General features: G+C 41.8%; 1 long non-coding RNA gene across 1 annotated transcript; it reads right to left on the bottom strand.

The window, feature by feature from the left end:
* Nucleotides 1-448: 448 nt before the first annotated feature.
* LOC122549547 lies at nucleotides 449-17,349 on the bottom strand. The gene is made up of 3 exons (XR_006311568.1): nucleotides 17,086-17,349; nucleotides 1,477-1,541; nucleotides 449-513 (listed from the first exon to the last, which is right to left on the bottom strand). It is a non-coding gene; the product is annotated as an uncharacterized LOC122549547 (long non-coding RNA).
* Between the last annotated feature and the right edge of the window lie 4,838 nt (nucleotides 17,350-22,187).

The raw sequence follows: 22,187 nt of genomic DNA, 5'->3' as shown, positions 1-22,187 counted from the left end.
ACTTTGACTTGAGAGAGGAAAGATTTAAGAGGGACCTAAGAGGCAACTTTTTCATGCAGAGGGTGGTGCGTGTATGGAATGAGCTGCCAGAGGAAGTGGTGGAGGCTGGTACAATTACAACATTTAAAAGCCAGTTGGATGGGCACATGAATATGAAGAGTTTACAGGGATATGGGCCAAGTCCTGGCAAATAGGACTGGGTTAGGTTAGGATATCTGATCAGCATGGAAAGTTGGACTGAAGGGTCTGTTTCCATGCTATAATTCTCTACGACTCTATTGCAATGTAACAGTACACCAGCCGTTTCATCTGCAAAAAACCCACTTAAGTTTCAAATTACCTCATACAAATGTTGTTGACAACTAAGAGCATCTCTCAATACACGTTATCTTCTGAATTAACTGCAACCTAATCAATGCTATAAAGTATGAAACTTGAAATCCACATCAAATTACCTGTGAAGAGTCTCTTCAGTAGGTGTCTCTTGTTGAACACCTGGGAACATCTGTGCAACTGTCACAAAGGACAAATAATTTAAGACATGTTGAGAAAGCTAAACTGAAAACAACATTACTAACAATAACCTGAAAGAACACAGACTGCTTCCACTTATACATGTCCTGTTTACGTGCAGGGAAACATTGCAAAATAGTTAACATCAGAGGAACAAATGAGTAGGTGATAATCAGGTAAAGAAAATTGCAAACAAGGGTGTGAGCCTAGTCTAAAGAGACTCTTTAAAATTTAGAGCTGTTTTACAATAGAAATCTTTCTGGGAACAAAAAGCTAAAACATTGTCAGTTTGGAACACCTACAAGTGAAATGGAGCCAATTCTGATAGTCACAATATCAGCAGGCTCAATGCTCAAAACTCCAACCCTCCCCCAAAACATTAAACTTGGGCATAGCACATTGCTACTCCTTGCAGAAACTAATATGTAACCAGGTCATTCTGAGTCAAGGCTCTAGTATTGGCACATGCACTCCTCCACACTGAAAAGCAACTTAATGGCTGACTGCCAATAGCCACCGATGGTAAGGGCAAAGGAAGTGGGGATACATCAGAGGAATGCAGAGTTGTCAGTGGTTTCAAGGCAGAAGTGCAGGGAGAGGAGGTGAAGACCTAGAGGGATTTGAACACAAGAATGAATATTGTAAATTAGAGACAAGCACAGGGGTGATGGGACAATGGGACTTGCCACTATTATAGGGCAGAAAAGCTTTAGATGAGTTCAAGTCTACAGAGGGTAGAGACATGAAAATGGCTTAAGGAGTAAACTGGTTGGTTCGGAGATAACAGATACAGGGATAAGGGTTTCAGCATCAAATGATCTGAAGCAGGGACCAAGACAGATAATATTAGTGGGACACACACGAGATAAAAAAGTGAACTGTGAAATAGAGAAAATGCATGCTACTTTAAATACTGAACAAAATACTGCTATATATAGATCAGTGAAATGAGTATTTTTGTACCGGGTAATGAAGTTGACAATGCAGGAAACATTTCTGATGCTTGTCCAATCTTCAACAGTCAAACCCTGAATGAAGAGTAGACCAATTAAAATTAAATATACACAAATGGTTCTGATGTATCTTTAGTAATTCACAGTAAAAGTATCATATTTGAACAAAACCTTTTATCACAGCATCAAGACTAGGCAAGAGCTCTGGAAGTTTTGGATTCCTAATACAAAAGAACATTTGTTTACAAAAATAGTTGACTTGGGCTGGACATATCAGCTCACGGAGAACAATAGGTGACATTCTGCACAGAATCTGCATTTGTTGCAACAAGCACTGCCTCAGCTGCAGGTTGGTTTAAATTTTTCAGAGTTGCATCAGAAAAGTAAAAATAAGATTTAAAAAGGATGGCAAAAAATCATGGAATATAGAATGGCCAACTATAGGCATAAGCTCAACCCTGGATCATGGTGTGAAGGAGCTGATGTTGGATTGGGGTGGACAAAGTTAAAAATCTCAACACCAAGTTATAATCCAACAAGCTTAATTGGAAGCACTAGCTTTCGGAGCACTGCTTCTTCATCAGGTGGTTGTGGAGCAGGACCATAAGACACAGAATTTATACCAAAAGATTACAGTGTCATGCAACTGAAATGATATGTTGAACAAACCTAGATTGTTAAGTCCAGGTTTGTTCAATATATCATTTCAGTTGCCTGACATTGTAATCTTTTGGTATAAATTTTGTGTCTTATGGTCCTGCTCAATGACTACTTGATGAAGGAGCAGCGCTCCGAAAGCTAGTGCTTCCAAATGAAGCTGTTGGACTATAACCTGGTGTTGTAGGATTTTTAAACTTTGTCCACCCTGGATCAGAAGTGCTTCTCATATCCACCCAAGTGGGAATGAATTTTGAAGCACTTCCAAAGGATTTTACAGTTTATTTCTGATATTATTCCCTCCGAAGCAGCTGGGGTTGTTGGGTAGGGAGAATGAAGACAATATGGATTTGCATCAGGTCCTAAAGGAATTGTTTTTGATTTTTGATCAGCACAAAAAGAAATCCTTTGGACTTTGATGATGTAAAACAGTTATATCAAATTCAGCAGTTAGTGTGTACACATTAATGTCCATTCAGGCAGCATTTAAGGGACAGAAGAGTTGACATCTGAAGCAAAAGCTAATGTGGTGGTTCTGCGGGGGGCCCTTGCCTCCCCCCCCCCCCCCCCCCCCCCCCCCCCCCCCCCCCCCCCCCTCCCCACCGCCGCCCAACATTCCTGATGAAGAGCTTATGCTCGAAACGTCGATTTTCCTGCTCTTTGGATGCTGCCTGTCTTGGTGTACTTTTCCAGCACCACACTTGCTGACTCTGCAATCTGCAATCCTCACTTCCAATGTCCATTCATCGCCACTGAAGTCAAAAAGGGAGATTTAAAAACGCGTAGTCAATTTGATACCACCCATTTAATACCAAAGTTATAATTCCCTACAATTAGGTAAAAAGGTTTGATAGCTTTGAGAGATGATGGTCACGGTGGCAGTGGTTAGCACTGCGGCCTCACAGCACCAGGTTCAATTCCAACCTTGGGTAACTGTCTGCGTGGGTTTTCTCTGGGTTACTCTGAGGGTCAGTGTGGACTGGTTGGACCGAAGGGCCTGTTCCCACACTGTAGGGAATCTAATCATAAGATCCATCTATTTTAATGTGATTGTCACCCTGCTAAGTTTAGTATCATCACCATTTTAAACGGTCATGTTGACTGCTTCAGCCTACACAGTGAGGGGCGACTGGTCATTCAATTCTAGAGGCATTGGTAAAGAACAGATCCATCAGAGTCAAGTCCAGAATTAGGAGGGGCAGCAATGCTGGATCACTGTCACACTAGGGCATGCACCCTCCATGGCTTCACTTCCATCTTGGCAGCAGCTCTGTTGCACCTTGCTGTGCCAAAACTCTTGGTGTTGTGCACTGGGATACTTTCGGACATCCTATAGTCATCCAGCAGATGTAAGTGAAGCAGAAGCCTCGAGGTCAAGGCTGCCAGATCAGCAGCCTATTGGCCAGCCCTCCACTACAGCTGTACAATAGATCAGCCTGAGACAATCCCACAAGCCTACAGTATGAAATAGTCCCAACTGTAAGCCTGAGCTGATGGATGCCTTTAAAATTAAGTAGTTTGACAAGGCAAATACAGAGAAGACATCTCCATTTACAAGTGAAAACAACTAGGGACCACAAATAAGAAAATTAATCCAAAAGGAATGGCTTTACCCAAACCATCATTAAAATGTGGAATTCGCTATAGTCATTAAGGCAAATAGTTAAGAAACCTCATAAGAGAAAGCTGGAAGTATTTGTTAAGAATTTAATAGAAGGAGATACCATTGGGTTAAATATTGAAGAAAAGGAGGAAGCTCATTTGGATTATATACACTGATATGGATCAGGGGGACTGGATGGTCAGTTCAGTGTAATCCAATGTACTTTTTAAATCTATAATTCCACGTTGTTTGCAGACTGGATGACATTCCTATAATCTTCCAAGTGACTGGCATACAGCTTTAAAAACAGAGTAACTTGAGACTGATATTTCAGTCTTAGTTACTAGCCCTTCAGTGATGTACAGCCAGATGCCTTTCAGCACAGGATAACCACTCTCCATTCCGTAATAGTTAACATGTTTTTTTATTTATAGAGCATGAACTACACAGAGATAAGTTCTCCATGATCATTTCCTTTCAGACAACAGCTGCCACATCCAAAACTGTGCAGACAGCAGGAGGTCATTTCAAGTTCACGTTCTGTTTTGGTCAGCCCTTACTCCAGTCACAATTTGAAAGCAGTTTCTTCTTGTTATTAATTTTAACAGTTGGCAGCATCATGAGGGTCAAATGCTGGTAAATTGGAGAAGATTAATTTAGAATATCTAGTTGGTATGGACAAGTTGGGCCAAAGGTGTGTTCCATGCCTTACAACTCTGACTCTACTTCAAAAGAAATATGTTGTGATCTGTTTGCTTTAGAACCTTTAACTCGTTATAATGCTGCCAACTTCTAATATTCAAACCAGAATCAAATCTTCACAAGTCACTCATTTTTCACAATTCATTTTCACAGGGGTGAAACCAATGCTAACACAAAGAACCATACTTCTCAGTGGATAGTGGGTCTCCCTCCACCTCCACCTCCAGCCCACTATTCAAATGTTCTCCTTTCAAAAGATTCATGACACCCATTTAATTGTTAAAAATCACACAACACCAGGTTAGAGTCCAACAGGTTTAATTGGAAGCACACTAGCTTTCGGAGCAACGCTCCTTCATCAGGTGAATATTTCAATCACCTGATGAAGGAGCGTCGCTCCGAAAGCTAGTGTGCTTCCAATTAAAGCTGTTGGACTGTAACCTGGTGTTGTGTGATTTTTAACTTTGTACACCCCAGTCCAACACCGGCATCTTCAAATCATGCTCATTTAATTGAACCTCCTCTTACAGATTAGCTCATTCAGATGGTTTTTTCCCTTCTGCGCTCATTGGCTGATCACTTTGGGAATTGTTAGCACAGGAACGGCTGCTCCTATACAAGTGAATACCCCTCCAAACCGGACTGAAAAGTTTTGAAGCATGAAAGAGGCAACTTTTGTAACATTAAAGTCAATTACCAATTGGTGCATGGCTGAGTGACAACTGGGGAAATGCGCAGATGCATAAATCCATGAAGATTGTCGGAAATGTTGTAGCTGAGTATTGAAAGTGCAGAGGCATCTCTGCCGAGGCAGAGTGTTGCCTAGAAAATATTTATTGCACTTCCTCTGATGTGCCCTTGGGCGACGTACCAGATGAAGAAGAATTTATGAAATATTTATGTTTTTATGAAAATGAAGACTGTTACAAACATGCAGATCGAATTTTCATAGAATTTCTCCAGTATTCAGATTGAAATGGTTCTTTTGACAAATTTTATGAATAAAGCATATTTTAAGTAAGATGTTGACATTGTTCAAAAACGTTAATCGGAACAATTTTGTCAGAGTTTTATTGCATTACTTACATCACACCAGCAGGCCACATAGCCCAGTTGGTAGATTGTAGAGTTTGTGCTCTATATTAGCCTTCTGCCACCCTAACACAGCAAATCTCTTCTGCCTTATGCATTCATTGCACTTGGCATTACCATGTGTTGGTAGTGGATAAGGTAATGATTATTAAAAGAGTTAATGTTGGATACTGCATCAGGCTTCATCCAATCTGATGAGGTCTTAAGGCCTTGGCTGGAGAAAAGGCAGGAGCTGGTAGGAAGAAGACTTATAGCTACAGATCCCCAATAATATTAGCAACATAGGACAGAATCTTATAGGGAGCGGAACAACATGGACTATGGTGAGACCTATGATAGAATCAGGCGACATAATCAGGGGTGTCAGTCCGTGTCGGAAATTACTTGCGCCATTTTTTACACTTTTCACAAACAACATGGCAAGATGTTTGCTAGATGGCAGCAATTTCCCAATTGATGGCATTTATGGATTATTAAATGCACTACTAATGGTCCAAACTGCTTCGCTAATATTCAGTGTCCCATTTTACCCAAGTTGACAAACAAGCTTGACATTGGGTAAAATTCAACAAGGAAACCAATACAGATGCCAGGCAAATTCAGCTTGCTGATTGCTCTCAACTGCTGCCATACTGGACACTGGGTAACAACATCTCAGGGTACACTCCATGGGCTCGGGCCACGTGAACCCCATATCCATTGATATCCAACAGCCAGCATCTAAGAACCCTCATGGGGCACCTTTGATCCACATACCATGTACTTCTGATCCATGGTGCTGCACCTCAGGCTGCACTGGCAGTAATCAGTGTAATGCTGCAACAAGGACACTGTGCACTCAGGCTCACACCCAGCTCATAGACTGCCACTGGGCTGCATGGTGAGGTTTTTTGCTTGCTGTCATAGTGAACAGTCACTCTTAGCCCTACCTGGATACTCACAAGGGCTCTTTGGTGCAGTGCTAGTGCCCCTACCTCCGAACCAGGAGTCTTGGCTTCCAGTCCCACCTGTTCAAGGTGGATGTAATAACAAATCAGAGCAGGTTAATGTGAAACTAGCTACCTGGATACTCACAGCATCCCTACCTTGCATTACCATGCATTGTCCCCTCAGGCAGAGACACCCAGGTTCATCTCGCTCCTGTTATATCTTGCTGTTTCACACACACAAAGCCAGGACGTTTGTCATGGGGGTCAGCATGCCTCATTCAAGTCAGGAGGATAACATTCATTCAGGGAGTCCACGAACAGCAAGTCATGGACAGCCTCGGATACCAGTCCAGGCCCTGCTTGGGTCAGATAGAGAGTCCTCATAATGGGCGAGGAGCTAAACATCGGGCAGCCCACCAGTCATCTTGAATCTTTCTAGTCTACTGGGCCTGTTTTCCTTTCAGAATGAGCAGGGCCCTGGCACTAAGGAAGATGGACATGGGTGGCACAGCTGTTACTTTTGTCAGAGTTGGGGAAGTTTCTTGATTGAGTGAGTGGGAAGTGTAGAGGATGGGCAGGGTACTGCTGTCAAGAGTTGGGCTGGGAAAGAGAGAGAGAGTGAGTGAGGCAAGATGTAGCAGGTTGTAGCAGGAGCATGAGCCTCAATGGGAGCAGAGTAAAGTGGGAGAGATAGAATGAGTATGAGGTCTCAGAGAGAAGATGGTGGTACTTACCATGGCAGAGTGTAGATGGACGCTGAGCTTCTTCCTACAATGCTGGTCATGCCTCCAGAGGAAGGTGAGACTGCACTGACCTAGATGGGAGTCTTCGCCAAGGTCAGCATGATCTGGCATTGTGATCTCATCTTTGCATAGCCTCATCTTGCAGGACCTTCAGGATCCTGCCCACATAGCCGGGCACAGAGTTCACCCTCATTGCCATGTATAGGCAAATACCAGGAGTTGTGCAGGGCAGCTCCAGACTGTCAATGTTTGTCCTGGATGCACCATGGGTTGTCAAAGATGGCACAGGTGCCCTGGATACTGGTGGGATTTCCCCAAGTATCTGTTAAGTGGCGAGTTGTTCTGGAAACAGTGCACGGTAAGATGAGGCCAAACTGAACAGTGGAGATGCCACAGGGTTATAGTCAGAAATTAAATGAGGTGAGTTTGGGAAGATATGGTGATAAAACTGGCTAGACCTTGGCTTCCAAAAGCCTTGGTGCAATTTGAATTTGGCTGAAAAAGATCCATGAGATTCAGTCAAAATTCTGTCTCATGGACGTAACTTAGAGTCATACAACACAAACAACTCATGCAGGTTGAACCAGATTCCTCAAACTAAACTAGTTCCATTTGCCTGTGTTTGACCCATATTCCTCTAAACTGTTCCAATTCATGCACCTGTCCAAATGTCTTTTCAATGTTGTAACTGTACCTGCATCTACCACTTCCTCTGGCCGCTCAATCCACATATCAAATAATGTGTGAAAAGATTGCCCCTCACTTTCCTTTCAAATCTTCCTCCTCTCACCTTAAAATTATATCCCCTTGTTGCTTTCATGCAATTAACCCGATTCTTTTATTCTTTAAAAACAGCTTCCAGTTGTTCAGATTCACTAGTGGCTTTGCCCTACACCAAAAACCAAGTAGGTCCTTAGACCTGGTCAAGAAAGGTGATGGTGGCAACAAACTACCCAGACCCACAAGTTGGTAATAGTTAGCGTCACAACATGTAAACTGATATGAGGTTTCACATTCTAACCACCCTCTGAGTAAAGAGCTTCCCATTGAGTTTATTAATTATGATCTCCTATTTCTGGACCCTGGTTTTAGTCTCCCCATAGAGGGGGAGCATTTTCTCAATGTCTAATTGCCTTTTTAGAAATACCAGAGTTTGCTGATCCTCAAAAGATTTAACATCAGGCAGCTGCAGCTCATCTTGGGCACTGGATTTACGTTTCAGACATTTGTCTGCCAGAGCTAACTACTTCTGTCCCGGATTAGTCTGCAATAATTACTGAATGTGTGTATGGACCAAATAAACACAACCAGCCTGACTATCACCATTACAGTGCTCTCATCTTCAGGTGCAGAAACTTTACATGAACCTCAATGGCTAATGTTTTGATTACTAGGTTTGCCATTTGCCATCCCATCTCTTTGAAAAGCTGTGCAAAATGTAGCTGCAGGTTAATGTTTAAAGCCACATTGAGGTATTTAGCACAATATAATCCATTGACAGATGCCCAGCCAATAAACCATTGTTCCCCCGAGTGGGATCTCGGAGGCAGCAATGGCCATGTGGAGCTCTGACCAATTATACAGTTACTCTCCTGCTCTCATTGTTCTCATGGAGGCATCCCATCAATTTTCAAACCACAAAATGGGGTTACAGAAAGAAAGGTTTGAGAAGCACTGGTGTAAAGCTTGTGAAAAGTCATCAACATTCAACATATTGCGGTATGATTTGGCAAGGAGCAAAAACTTTTAGTTAAGAGGTCTTCTGGGTGGTTTCTGCAGTCATAAACAATGATATTTGCCTGAACTTTCCACTGAGAAAACCAGGGATATAAAAAAAGGTTAGAGAAGATTATATGAAGGTGTATATGGCACACATCATAGAATTCTATTCTTAGCACCAATTTGCTGCCCAAGTATAGCTGTCTTGCAGGGAAAAAAGAATCTCAAAACCAATGGCAGTTATATTTTCCAAGAGGTTCTGAATGAACTTGCTTGCTCCAATAAATCACTTACTCTCCCTGTACAATGCAGAAAGCATTGGTAAAATGCAGCAAACTAATGTTTCCATACAATCTTAAACTGAATTGGAGAAAATATTCAACACATCCAATCACTTCATATAGTCTAGCATCTTTCTTGTACCCCAGTGACAATCATTGACAGCAAAACTAAAGAACGCCTAAAGTAAAATGATCGCAAACTATCTCTATAACTGGTCTTGCATCGAAGACACAGTCACATGAAGCTGTATGTTTAGTCACGGGTTGGGAACTGGAAGTGGAAGAGCGTTCAGGGTTCCTGGCCGGCAGTTTGCTGCAGGAATGGTATGTGATGGCAAACAGGTGCAGAGGCCAGGGCCCCCAAACTCTGAGCCCCGATCCACAGATTCCAAACCCCAAACTCAAAATTTGGTGGTGGACAATTTTACTGGAATAAACAAGCACAAGTCTAAGTTCTTTGAGTTTAGCTTCTGCATTTCCTGACAATCTCTTACTAACAGTTACTTTAACAATTTCCTGCCCTTGTTTATTATGCAATAAAGTCTAAATCAGAAAAATAACCTCACAGTCTAAACATTATTCTGAGTAATGCTATCATGTGAATGTAGTCATATCATATGCTTTTATCTGGCATTTATTTAAACCGCTTATCCTAACTCTCCTTAAAAATCTGAAGAAAGGAATTTGATAGGAGTGCGTTAGGTATTGGTTTGATAAGAGTATCTACTGGTTTGCATTTCAAAGTGAAAGCTCCATAGGCCACAACAATTAGTGGGCTCAGGTAAAGGCAACATTTCTGGACTGCAAGACCAATTTTAGATTGTCATGTGTACCTTGTTACGAAATACAGTGAAGAGTGTTGTGTAGTGTCACCACTCTCCGGCAGCATCTTAAAACACAGAAAAACACCTTTAGAAATATAACTTTATAGATGGTCAGAATCACCATGGACATTGAAACAGACTTGAAAATTCAGGACAAAACACACTTTCAGACTTTATGGTTACTGGTGATCAATTAGTGGTCCCTAATAATTCAGGCATCTTTCTTACACCAAACCATACAAACAGGCCAACCAGCTGAATGGGCATTTTTATTTTACTCGTCTACAAGATTGGGGAATTGCTAGTTTGTATTGTCCATCCCTAACTATCCTGAAGAAGGTTGTGTTGAGCTTCCTTCTCCAACCACTGCTTTCCTTGTGAGTGGGCATTGCTGTTAGGAGGGGAGTTAGAGGATGTTCACTCGGAGACAAAAGGAACTACAATGGAGGGCAAATTAAGATGCTGTGTGTCTTTTGGGGCCCCAGTTAGTGGGTCCGTGTGCACCCTTCCAACCCCATTCTCTGTGTGGTAGTGCCCCAATGCATTTGCTGTCCTAGTTTTTCTAGGTGACAGATGTTATAGGTATAGAAGGCGAAGCAACTGTGATGGCTTGATGCAGATCATCTTGTAGATGGTACGTGCTACTGCCATTGCATACTAGTGATGGAGGGAATGACTGTTGAAGGAGGTGAATGTGGTGCCAACCAAGTGGGCTGCTTTGTTCTGGAATCATCTCAAGCCTCTGGAAGGTTGCTGGTGCTGCACCCATCCAGGCAAGTGGAGTATATTCTATTACACTCCTGACTTGTGCCTTGGAAGCGGTGGATGAGCTTTGAGGCTTCAGGAGGTGAATTGCTCACCACAAAATTCCTAGCTTCTGACCTACTCATTAAACTAGCCATATGTTTATACTGCTAGCCCAGCTCAGGTTCTGGTCAATGGTAACCCTCTGATGTTGCTAGTATGGGATTCAACAATAGAACTTCAAGGGGAGAGGTGTCACCTCTCATGGTTCATATGTATTTCTGACTGCTACATCTCGTTGTATCTGGATGTTCTAACAATGGTATTACTTCTCGGGGTCGGTCCAGTTAATTCAGTTTTCTAGGTGGCTTGAGTATGGTGCAGAAGAACACCAGAAGTGTGGGGTCAATATCCTTACTGGCTATGATAGATCTCAGGACTTGCCTTTCACCATTGTGGTATCAAGGCATTAACTACAGTTAACAATCCTTAGAGAATTAGAATGTGAATTAAGAAGAGAGATAATTTTTCAAAAACTTAGAAAACAGGAGTTTATTTTGTTTGCCGTGCTATTTTCAGGCAGAGCATGTCTTCCAACTGTGGGCAAAATATTGAAAATTCAGGAGGAAGTGATATGTCATTGTAATTAAAAAAAAAGCTAAAGTGAAATCGATTGTGAAGGAAATTGTCTGGAACACTAAAGCTGCTTTCTTTCAAAAGTTGCTTCAAAACAGCGAGGGATATGCATAACAACTATCCTGTGGGTGACTGGGCTGATTTCACTCTGCCAGATGTGCTGATAAAGAATATTAGAAAATTCTTTCACCACTGAACAAAGACAATGGAGAACTTAAAAGGAATCAATCCCTGCAATGGGAGTTTCTTTGAAAGACCTTGTACTTCAACATGTTAAAACAGATTCAGGTTGTTTATTTTCAAATTTAAACCTCCATCACAAATACAAGATGAATTCTGTGGTTAGCACCGGAAACAGCTCAGTTTCTGCCCTGTTCAGCAATTCTGCAATGTAGAGAGGAAGAACTAACTAAAAGAAAGAAATTAAGAATTGAACAGCAAATATAAGTTCTACAACAACACACAGCACTTTTATTGTTTGAAAATATATATTTGTTACACCCCTGCAATGTATAAACAAGAATTATAATTTCATCTTCTCCTGTCTATCCAATAGTGGTTATGGCATATTATGACATATTACAAAAGGCTGTAATATATATGCTTCAGGAACTGCCAGAAGCTCAATCAATTACCTTGAAAACTTCCCATGCACAATTGTTAATGTGTTCATTATTAGGTACATTTGTACAGTAGTAAAGACACAGTAGACATCAGCATCCACAACCACAAAAGACTGATCAACTATTGGGGTCTCGACCCACTTTTGATGAGAGATTAACAGCTGAAAGGTTACCCTGCTTCTTTAAGATATTGGTACCTTTTTACATATTTCCTACATTTTCGATTTGTCATTAGATAGGTAAAAATGCTTGCCATCATATCTTTGCGAAAATTCTTCGCTTTGTTTTTACAAAATATTCTTCAATTATTTAATAATTGTCAAGAAAAAAGGCATGGGAATTTAGTACAAAAACAAACCATAATGAATGAAATGGGTTTTATCTACAGATTCATGCTTTATGAAAGGTCATCGACCAGAAACATTCCTGATGCTTTCTCCATAAAAGCTGCCAGACCAGCTGAGTAATTCAAGGACTTATAGAGAGTCATAGAGATGTACATCACGGAAACAGACCCTTCGGTCCAACCCGTCCATGCCGACCAGATATCCCAACCCATTCTAGTCCCACCTGCCAGCACCCGGCCCATATCCCTCCAAACCCTTCCTATTCATATACCCATCCAAATGCCTCTTAAATGTTGCAATTGTAACAGCCTCCACCACATCCTCTGGCAGCTCATTCCATACACGTACCATCCTCTGCAGCCCCAGCCTGTTCAGCCTCTCCCTACAGCTCAAATCCTCCAACCCTGGCAACATCCTTGTAAATCTTCTGAACCCTTTCAAGTTTCACAATAACTTTCCAATACGAAGGAGACCAGAATTGCACGCAATATTCCAACAGTGGCCTAACCAATGTCCTGTACAGCCGCAACATGACCTTCCAACTGCTGTACTCAATACTCTGACCAATAAAAAGAAAGCATACCAAACGCCTTCTTCACTATCCTCTCTACCTGCAACTCCACTCAAGGAGCTATGAACCTGCATTCCAAGGTCTTTGTTCAGCAACAATCCCTTGCACCTTACCATTTAGCATTTAAGTCCTGCTAAGCTTTGCTTTCCCAAAATGCAGCACCTCACATTTATCTGAATTAAACTCCATCTGCTATTTCTCAGCCCATTGGCCCATCTGGTCAAGATCCTATTGTAATTGGAGGTAACCCTCTTCGCTGTCCACTACACCTCCAATTTTAGTGTCATCTGCAAACTTACTAACTGTATCTCTAATGCTCGCATCCAAATAATTTATGTAAATGACAAAAAGTAGAGGACCCAGCACCGATCCTTGTGGCACTCCACTGGTCACAGGCCTCCAGTCTGAAAAACAACCCTCAACCACCACCCTCTGTCTTCTACCTTTGAGCCAGTTCTGTATCCAAATGGCTAGTTCTCCCTGTATTCCGAGAGATCTAACCTTGCTAATCAGCCTCCCATGGGGAACCTCGAGTGCCTTTCTGAAGTCCATATGGATCACATCTACCACTCTTCCCTCAATCCTCTTTGTTACTTCTTCAAAAGACTCAATCAAGTTCGAGAGACATGATTTCCCATGCACGAAGGCATGTTAACTATCCCTAATCAGTTTTTGTCTTTCCAAATACATGTACATCCTGTCCTTCAGGATTCCCTCCAACAACTTACCCACCACTGAGGTCAGGCTCACCAGTCTATAGTTCCCTGGCTTGTCTTTACCACCCTTCTTAAAACAGTGGCATGTTTGCCAACCTCCAGTCTTCCGGCACCTCACCTGTGACCAATGATACACTTGTTTTAAAGGAGCATACAATATTCAACTTAAAGCACCCTGTTCAGCAGCTTAACCAAGTAATGCATTGGGTGGAAATCTTCAGAAAAATCCAAGATATTTTGAAGAGCATGATGCAGAAAGGTGGTAAGGTTGTCTTCCACGACACGCCAAAATGTTAGTTTGCTCATAATATGGTGTAATTTCAAGGACCTCACCTCTATCTATACAGCAGCATAACTAAAGCTTCTGACAGCATACTGGCTTACAGCACGATGCTTATCAGGGTCATTTTAATCCTGTGTTGCTAACAGCACTACTACAGGCACTACCTGCCTGATTTTTTTAATAATCTCAATGAACAGGTATCACCACGTCCTCCTTCTGGGACATCCATGTAAACTCCCTTGAAATGTGGGAACATAGAAAATATGAGCAACAGGCTAATAGGCACTTTCTGCATGTTCTGTCAATCAGTTCGACCATGTTATCTCCTCCCATGCTAGGACCGTGCTCTCCTGTCTGCCCACATCTTTTCCACTCCACAAGTTCAAATCCACAGTCTATTGTTCTGCCGCCTGGACATGCCTGTAAACATCAGACATTATTTGCTCCTGGTCATCCCCAGCAACTGTTCAACAAAAGCATAATACTTCCCAATCTGAAGGAACTGGGGATATTTAGCATATGGACTGAGCAAAATGAGTCTTCCTGGCCTGGCAAATATTTCAGGTATGCTTGCCCAAAACATGTTTGGATGATGTTGCCATTTGCACATCTGTTGCTGTTGTGCTGATATTGACAAAACAGATTCATTAATTGACATCTCATATCGATTCATTCAATTTCCCTGTGTTCTCCCCCCCGCCCCCCCCCAACCACCCCCAAACTGGGGAAACATTACAAGTGGAAAGTTGCAAAGTCACAAACAAAGATAGTGTAATAAAATAAGATAAAATACTGTAGGTGCTGAGAGTACAAACATAGTAACTACAAACAGGAGTAAGCTAATCAAACCCTCAGTGTGCTCCACCATTCAACAACATCAAAGCAGATCTGATCTTAACCCCAAATCCACATTCTTGCCCACTTAAATCGCTTTTGTCCCCTTATCATGAACCTCTGCCTTTAAGATATTCAAACACTGCCTTTTCAGGAAGAGTTCAAAAGACTCACGAGCCACAGTGAGCTAAATCTCTCTGCATTACTGCCTTATGCGATGACTCTTAATTTTCAAAGAGTGGCCCCTAGTTTTAGATTATCCCAGCAGAAGAAACATCCTTTTCACATGGATAGTGTTGTCAAACAGAGACCTATGGGTTCAGGTGCATTCTCCTTTGAAAGTTGCATCACAGATAGACAGGGTGGTTAAGGTGGCAGTTAGCACACTTGCCTTCATTGTTCAGACCATTGAGTATAGAAGTTGGGATGTCATGTAAAGGTTGCACAGGATATTGGTGAGGCCACATTTGGCATACTGTGCACAGTTCTGATAGCCCTGCCATAGGAAGGATATTATTAAATTGGAGAGGATTCAAAAAAGATTTACAAGGATGTTGCCAAGACTGGACGGCTTGAATTATAAGGAGAGGCTGGGATGTTTTTCACTGGAGCACAGGAAGTTGATGGGCAAATTGATGTAAATTAGAGGATTATAGGGGCATAGTGAAGGTAAATAGCAAAGGTGTTTCCCCAAGGGTGGATGAGTTGAAACAGCGAAGAGGGTTACCTCAGAGTACAACGGGATCTTGATCAGATGGGCCCGTGGGCTGACGAGTGGAAGATGGAGTTTAATTTAGATAAAAGGTAAGGTGCTGCATTTTGGGAAAGCAAATCTTAGCAGGACTTATACACTTAATGGTAAGGTCCTAGGGAGCTGAACAAAGAGACCTTGGAGTGCAGGTTCGTAGCTCCTTGAAAATAGTGTCGCAGGTAGATAGGATAGTGAAGAAGGCGTTTGGTATACTTTCCTTTATTGGTCAGAGCATTGAGTACAGGAGTTGGGAGGTCATGTTGCGGCTGTACAGGTCATTGATTGGGCCACTTTTCGAATATTGCATGCAATTCTGGTCTCCTTCCCATCGGAAGGATGTTGTGAAACTTGAAAGGGTTCAGCAAAGATTTACAAGGATGTTCCCAGGGTTGGAGGATTTGAGCTATAGGGAGAGGCTTAATAGGCTGGGGCCGTTTTTCCCTGGAGCATCGCAGGTTGAGGAGAGACCTTATAGAGGTTTATATAATCATGAGGCATATGGATAGGATAAATAGACAAAGTCTTTTTCCTGGGGTGCGGGAGACCAGCACTAGAGGGCAGAGGTTTAGGGTGAGAGGGAAAAAATATAAAAGAGAACTAGGGGGCAGCTTTTTTCATGCAGAGGGTGGTACGTGTATGGGATGAGCTGCCAGAGGAAGTGTTGGAGGCTGGTACAATTGCATTATTTAAAAGGCATTTGGATGGGTATATGAATAGGAAGGGTTTGGAGGGATATGGGCCGAGTGCTGGCAGGTGGGACTAGATTGGGTTGGGATATCTGGTCGGCATGGACGGGTTGGACTGAAGGGTCTGTTTCTGTGATGTATGACTCCATAAAACTTTTGTAAGTTTCAACCAAATCAACTTACCCTTCAAGGATACATGCCTGTGCTGTCAGCTTTTCCTCATAACACAGCCTCGCCAAATCTAGCCAAAATGTTAATTTAGTACATTTTCTATGAACAGTTTCCAACGTATTTATGTTTCCTTAATTAAGACCAATACTGACGTACCAACTGAAGTTGGTGGAAACTCAACAGATCTGGTAACGTTTGAGAAGGGGAGAAACACAGTCAATGTTTCAAGTCTTCGACTTCTTCAGAACTGAAACAGTGCACGTTTTCACAATGAATTCACATCAAAACAACTAATTCAAAACCACAATGACCACATCAAGAAATAATTAATTATTCTGTTAAAGGCAAAGTACATCGGGCGTTGGAATCCTAAAACAAACAGAGTGCGAGAGAAACTCAGCAGGTCTGGCAGCATCTGTGGAGAGAGGCTTAACGGTTCCAGCCTGATCGGCCTTTTCTGAATTATTCTATTGCTTCCGCCTTTTGAAAGATGAAATACAAAACAAAAACTGGTGTGATCCTGTTTGAATTTTTTAACTGCCATTCCATCTGACCCACAGTTGGACACACGCTGAAGCGATTGCGAGATAACTCTGAGCCATTAGCACTTTGGTCGCTGCAACATTCAACACAGTGTATTCGCTGGAACATATGCAATCCATCAGATAAGTGCAATAGAGTAAGTGTATTAAAAATAATGCTCTTACCAGAAAAGGATGCGAGCTTCTCCAAACACGATGGTTAAAATGCTATCAATGCAATTCGCTGTTGAAATCAACACAGCACTTTCTACAGGACAAATAATGTCTGATTTGGAACGTCAAGTCTCAGGCTATTAGACACAGCAAAATGCAAACAATAGGGGTTTCCCAGGACTCATTCTGGATCACTCACTTCGTCAGTTCCTTCCGACGACACAGTGTACCCCCTTCACCCTGAAAGCTGCCTGCTGCTGCAGTTAGCCTCCTGTATCCGGGCGGATGCCTTTTTAAGCTCGTAGCTCGCAACCCCTCCCTCCTCCCGGCTCGTAGTGCACCAGGTCCTAGCGCCCAGCCGTCCAAAACATCAACTGGTTACGTTTCGCTTCAAACATAAAGTAACGTTTCTTTCTTCCCCTAGACGTTAGGATCGATTTCAAATATATTCGATTGCTTAAATTTACTGACTAATAACTCCCTGTTTAACTAACAATGCTTTCAAAACGTTCAAACTCCAAAATAATAACATTCTGCCTGAGTATAAGTGGGTAACATTGCAGAGTATATTACATTTCATAGATTTAAGAATGTCAGTCAGGACCTTATCAACAATGATGTGGAAACGTTAACTCTGATTTCTCTGCACAGATGCTGCTAGACCTGCTGAGCTTTTCCAACAATTTCCCGTTTTGTTTCTGGTTTACAGCATCCGCAGTTCTTTCGGTTTTTCCTTATCAGCGCTGACTGGGGTAAGTACAAAAACAAAGTGAAATACTGTCGACACAGAGAGTTTGGAAACACTAGCTGTGGGGCCATCTGTGCAGCAAGAAATCGTGTAAACAAGGACATTATAAGATTGAAATGGAATTAGTTTTGAGGAAGTGTAAGGATGAAAGGGAGGAAGAATAAATGGAGTTGTCGGTGATTAGGTAGAATGCAGAAGAAATTAATTGACAAAAGATTTTATAGCACAGAAGACAAAAAGAATGCTCATGATTGGAGTACAGAAACATAAGACTGGTCCAGATTTTAATGGCCAAGTAATAAAGTAATGAACAGCTGTAGCCCAAAAGCAAAAGAAAAGTAAAAGGTCAAAGCCAGCACTTGGAAAAAAAATCCAAAATTGGAGCAGGAATCACAAGTAGCAGTTTAGGAGGCTATAAAATTTCTAATCAATACATAAAGTGCTATTTGTAGATCTTGTCTTGAGTTTCTGGAACTTCAGGGTCATGCTCTGGAGACTGAGCATGGGGTTCCACCCAGTCAAATCCCACCCAATCTGCATTTGGTTTCCTCATGGTATAAAAGACTGCATTGTGAGGGGTAATGTTGCACCCCCCAATCACCTCCAACATCTTGTCCCCTTCCCCCTGCATCTTGCCACATGATCAGTGTAATATAATATCTGGTCTTTTACCTCCTCGCTCCTCATTGTCTGAGGCCCCAAGCACTTTTCTGAGGTGAACGAGTGGTTGAGGTGAGCTTCAGTTATTTCCTTTGTTTTATATCTTTGTCCTCTAGATTTGGACTTTCCACATGTGGAAATATTTTCCCTATTTCCACTTTCTCAAAAACTGCGCTTGATGCATCAGGAGCTGGGATTATTTTCTCTTACACGAATACTTCGTGGGAATTAATTCAGAGGTTAAGGCAATGTTCTTTTAATCTGTTCTACTCTGCACACATAGGTTATAACCCCAACCATGTTGCTGCTTTAAGAAATATTTAATGCTACCTTCTTTGCATTTAATCAGCTTTTAGAGGGCTCTTGTGGTGCAGTGAGGGTGCCCTACCTCCAGGCCAGGATGCTTTGGTTCAGGCTCCTCCTATTCCAGAGGCATGAGGTAACATGCTTAATAGATTATTAAAAATATCTATAAGGTGACGAGTAAGGTATATACAACAATATTACAAGAATTTTCACATCTTACAATGTCATATTCATTTAGAGTCATAGAGATGTAAGCATGAAACAGACCCTTTAGTCCAACTCGACAATGCCAACTAGATATCCAAAATTAATCTAGTCCCATTCGGCTAGCATTTGGCTCACACCCCTTTAAACCCTTCCTATTCATATACCCATCCTGTTGCTTTTCACATGCTGTAATTGTACCAACCTCCACCACTTCCTCTGGCAGCTCATTCCATACACACACCAGATTCTGGATTAGTGGTGCTGGAAGAGCACAGCAGTTCAGGCAGCATCCAAGGAGCTTCGAAATCGACGTTTCGGGCAAAAGCCCTTCATCAGGAATACCCCATACACGCACCACCCTCTCCATGACAAAGTTGCCCCTTAGGTCCCTTTAAATCTTTCTCCCATCTCGTTTTGGGCTCACCTACTCCAGAGAAAAAGATCTTGAATATCCAGCCTATCCATGCCCTCATGATTTTATAAAGCTCTGTAAGACCTCAACCCCTGACACTCCAGGGAAAAACAGCCCCAGCCTATTCAGCCTCTCCCCATAACTCAAATTCTCCAACCCTGACAACATCCTTGTGAATCTTTACTGAACCCTTTCAAGTTTCACAACATCTTTCTGATAGGAGGGAGACCAGAATTGAATGCAATATTCTAAATGCGGCCTAGACAATGTCCTGTACAGTTTAACAGTAAGCAACTTGAAAATCCTATCATCAATGTCATTTAACATTATGTACAGGTGATGATAGTCATACAGCAACAGATTCTTTTATCTCTTCCACAAAATGTTCAAAAGCTTCATTTAACATTTTACATAAACACTCTTAGGTTGGAAGGAAAAGCTGTAATCAAATTTTGAGCTTCAACTGATGTTGATAAATTTGTCTGACTCTTCTCTTTGTGATTTAATCTAATCTGAACGTTTCAATCTTCTTTAGGCTTGTAAATTCTCTGCTCTGTTTTTTAAAGAAAACACCCTTTAAAAACTGTGATCAATCCCAGATGCAGATCATTAACAATCTATCCTGTTTCGCTGTCAATTCTTTGTACAGATCCTTTTAACAGAGTTTTAGTCAAATAATGGGACAAATGGCTACCAAATAAAACACCAAATATGAGGGCAATTTTATATATAAAATACAGAATGTTATGAATAACAACTTATTATAAAACATCAGTTGTTACGAATAGCAATTTACTATAAAGCAATAGGATTTCTGAATCCATTCTGAAATAAACAGCAATGATTTGGCATTGAAGTAAAGCTGTGCAGGCACTAGGACCTCTCAGACCACAGTAGGATCATTCAACAGAGGCATTGCATCATTTGAATTATGCCAAACGTTAGAAACCGCAATGGAACTTTGTTCACAAAATTGGATGTTTCCTTTTGCTTTTCATTACTGAACAGCCTCATGTCTTTCAAATTAATCTATAACAAGCCACAACTTATGTGGCATGTAAAGTGAAAATTCAAATCATAACCTATTAACCGCATTGCACAACTTTTGCAGAACACTGGAAGTAAACTTATGAATTTATCATTCAGCAGCTTCATTTAGTGTTGATCTTCAATTTCTTTGTTTTCATTAATAAGAAGAAACAAGGTATAATAGGCTGAAAATTCAGCTGGAGTTGATTAACACTGAGGGTGGAGGACTTTAATTATTGGGCACTGACTGACTAACAGAGTGGACCAATCAGCTCATCAAATCTGTTTTGTCATTCAATAAAGTCATAGTTGACCTGTATGATAACTTCATCCATTTAACCTGTTTGATAAAGCTGATCAATAGATTTGCTGATAGATAGAGCTACATGAAGGCTCATTCACTGTAAAGCAGGAATCCTGCTGGAGTCCTGTCAATTTTTTTTTAATCTGATTCTGAACATTCGCTGAAGTTAGCATCACTCACATCAGGCACAGGAAAATATTGTTCCTGGCAAAAGTATGTAGTATTTGTTTGCTGTATTAATGTGGTTATCTCACTGACTGTCTTCCAAAATAGCCTAGCAAGCTGCTAATGTCCAACTGCTAGAGACGAGGTAAAAAGAACAAAACCAGCACAAGAATTGGCATTAACCTCAGCACCAGAAATGTCAACAGCATGTCCAAGTGCTGCTGACCCTGAAAAGTCCCGTTTACAAATATCTGGAGGCTTGTGTCAAAATTGGGAGAGCTGTCCCACAAACTAGTCAAGCAACAGCTGACACAGTCATACTCACTGAAACGTTCCAAACGAACATTATCTCAGATATCACCCTCAGCATCCCTAGATATATTCTGTTCTCACTAGCAGGTCTGATCCGGTGGAGGTGACTACACAGTACTACACAAACACAAGGGAATGAGCCAACCTGGTGAAGTTTCAACACCGGACTGTTTGCATACCAAACCTTGCAGGTAGTACATCATAAATAGAGCTAAGCAATCCCACATCCACTGGATGAGACCTAAGGTAATAATATATGGCTCGAATGCAATGAGGGGTACGTCAGGTTCCAAACGATCAATTGTGTTCGGGGACTCTCTAGTCCAAGGCACAGTGAGAGGTATGTCGGGTTCCAAGAGATCAATTGTGTTAGGGGACTCTCTCGTCGGAGGGACAGACAGACGTTTCTGTGGCCAGCAGCAGAAAATCAGAATGGTGTGTTGCTTCCCTGGTGCCAGGATCAAGGATGTCTCAGAGAGGGTGCAGAATGTTCTCAAGGGGGAGAGGGGCCAGCAAGAGGTCATTGCCCACATTGGAACCAACGACATAGGAAGGGAAAAGGTTGAGATTCTGAAGGGAGATTACAGAGAGTTAGGCAGGAATTTAAAAAGGATATCCTCGAGAGTAGTAATATCTGGATTACTCCCGGTGTTACGAGCTAGTGGGAGCAGGAATAGGAGGATAGAGCAGATGAATGCATGGCTGAGGAGCTGGTGTATGGGAGAAGGATTCACATTTTTGGATCATTAGAATCTCTTTTGGGGTAGAAGTGACCTGTACAAGCAGGACAGATTGCACCTAAATTGGAAGGGGACTAATATACTGGCAGGGAAATTTGGTAGAGCTGGGAGGATTTAAACTAGTAAGGGGAGGGGGGGACCCAGGGAGATAGTGAGGAAAGAGATCAATCTGAGACTGGTACAGTTGAGAACAGAAGTGAGTCAAACAGTTAGGGCAGGCAGGGACAAGGT

The sequence above is a fragment of the Chiloscyllium plagiosum genome, chromosome 4 (assembly GCF_004010195.1).
Source record: "Chiloscyllium plagiosum isolate BGI_BamShark_2017 chromosome 4, ASM401019v2, whole genome shotgun sequence".
In the NCBI taxonomy this organism is placed as follows: domain Eukaryota; kingdom Metazoa; phylum Chordata; class Chondrichthyes; order Orectolobiformes; family Hemiscylliidae; genus Chiloscyllium; species Chiloscyllium plagiosum.
Note: the sequence above shows the minus strand (reverse complement) of the source record. Positions and strands in the feature narration are given on the sequence as shown.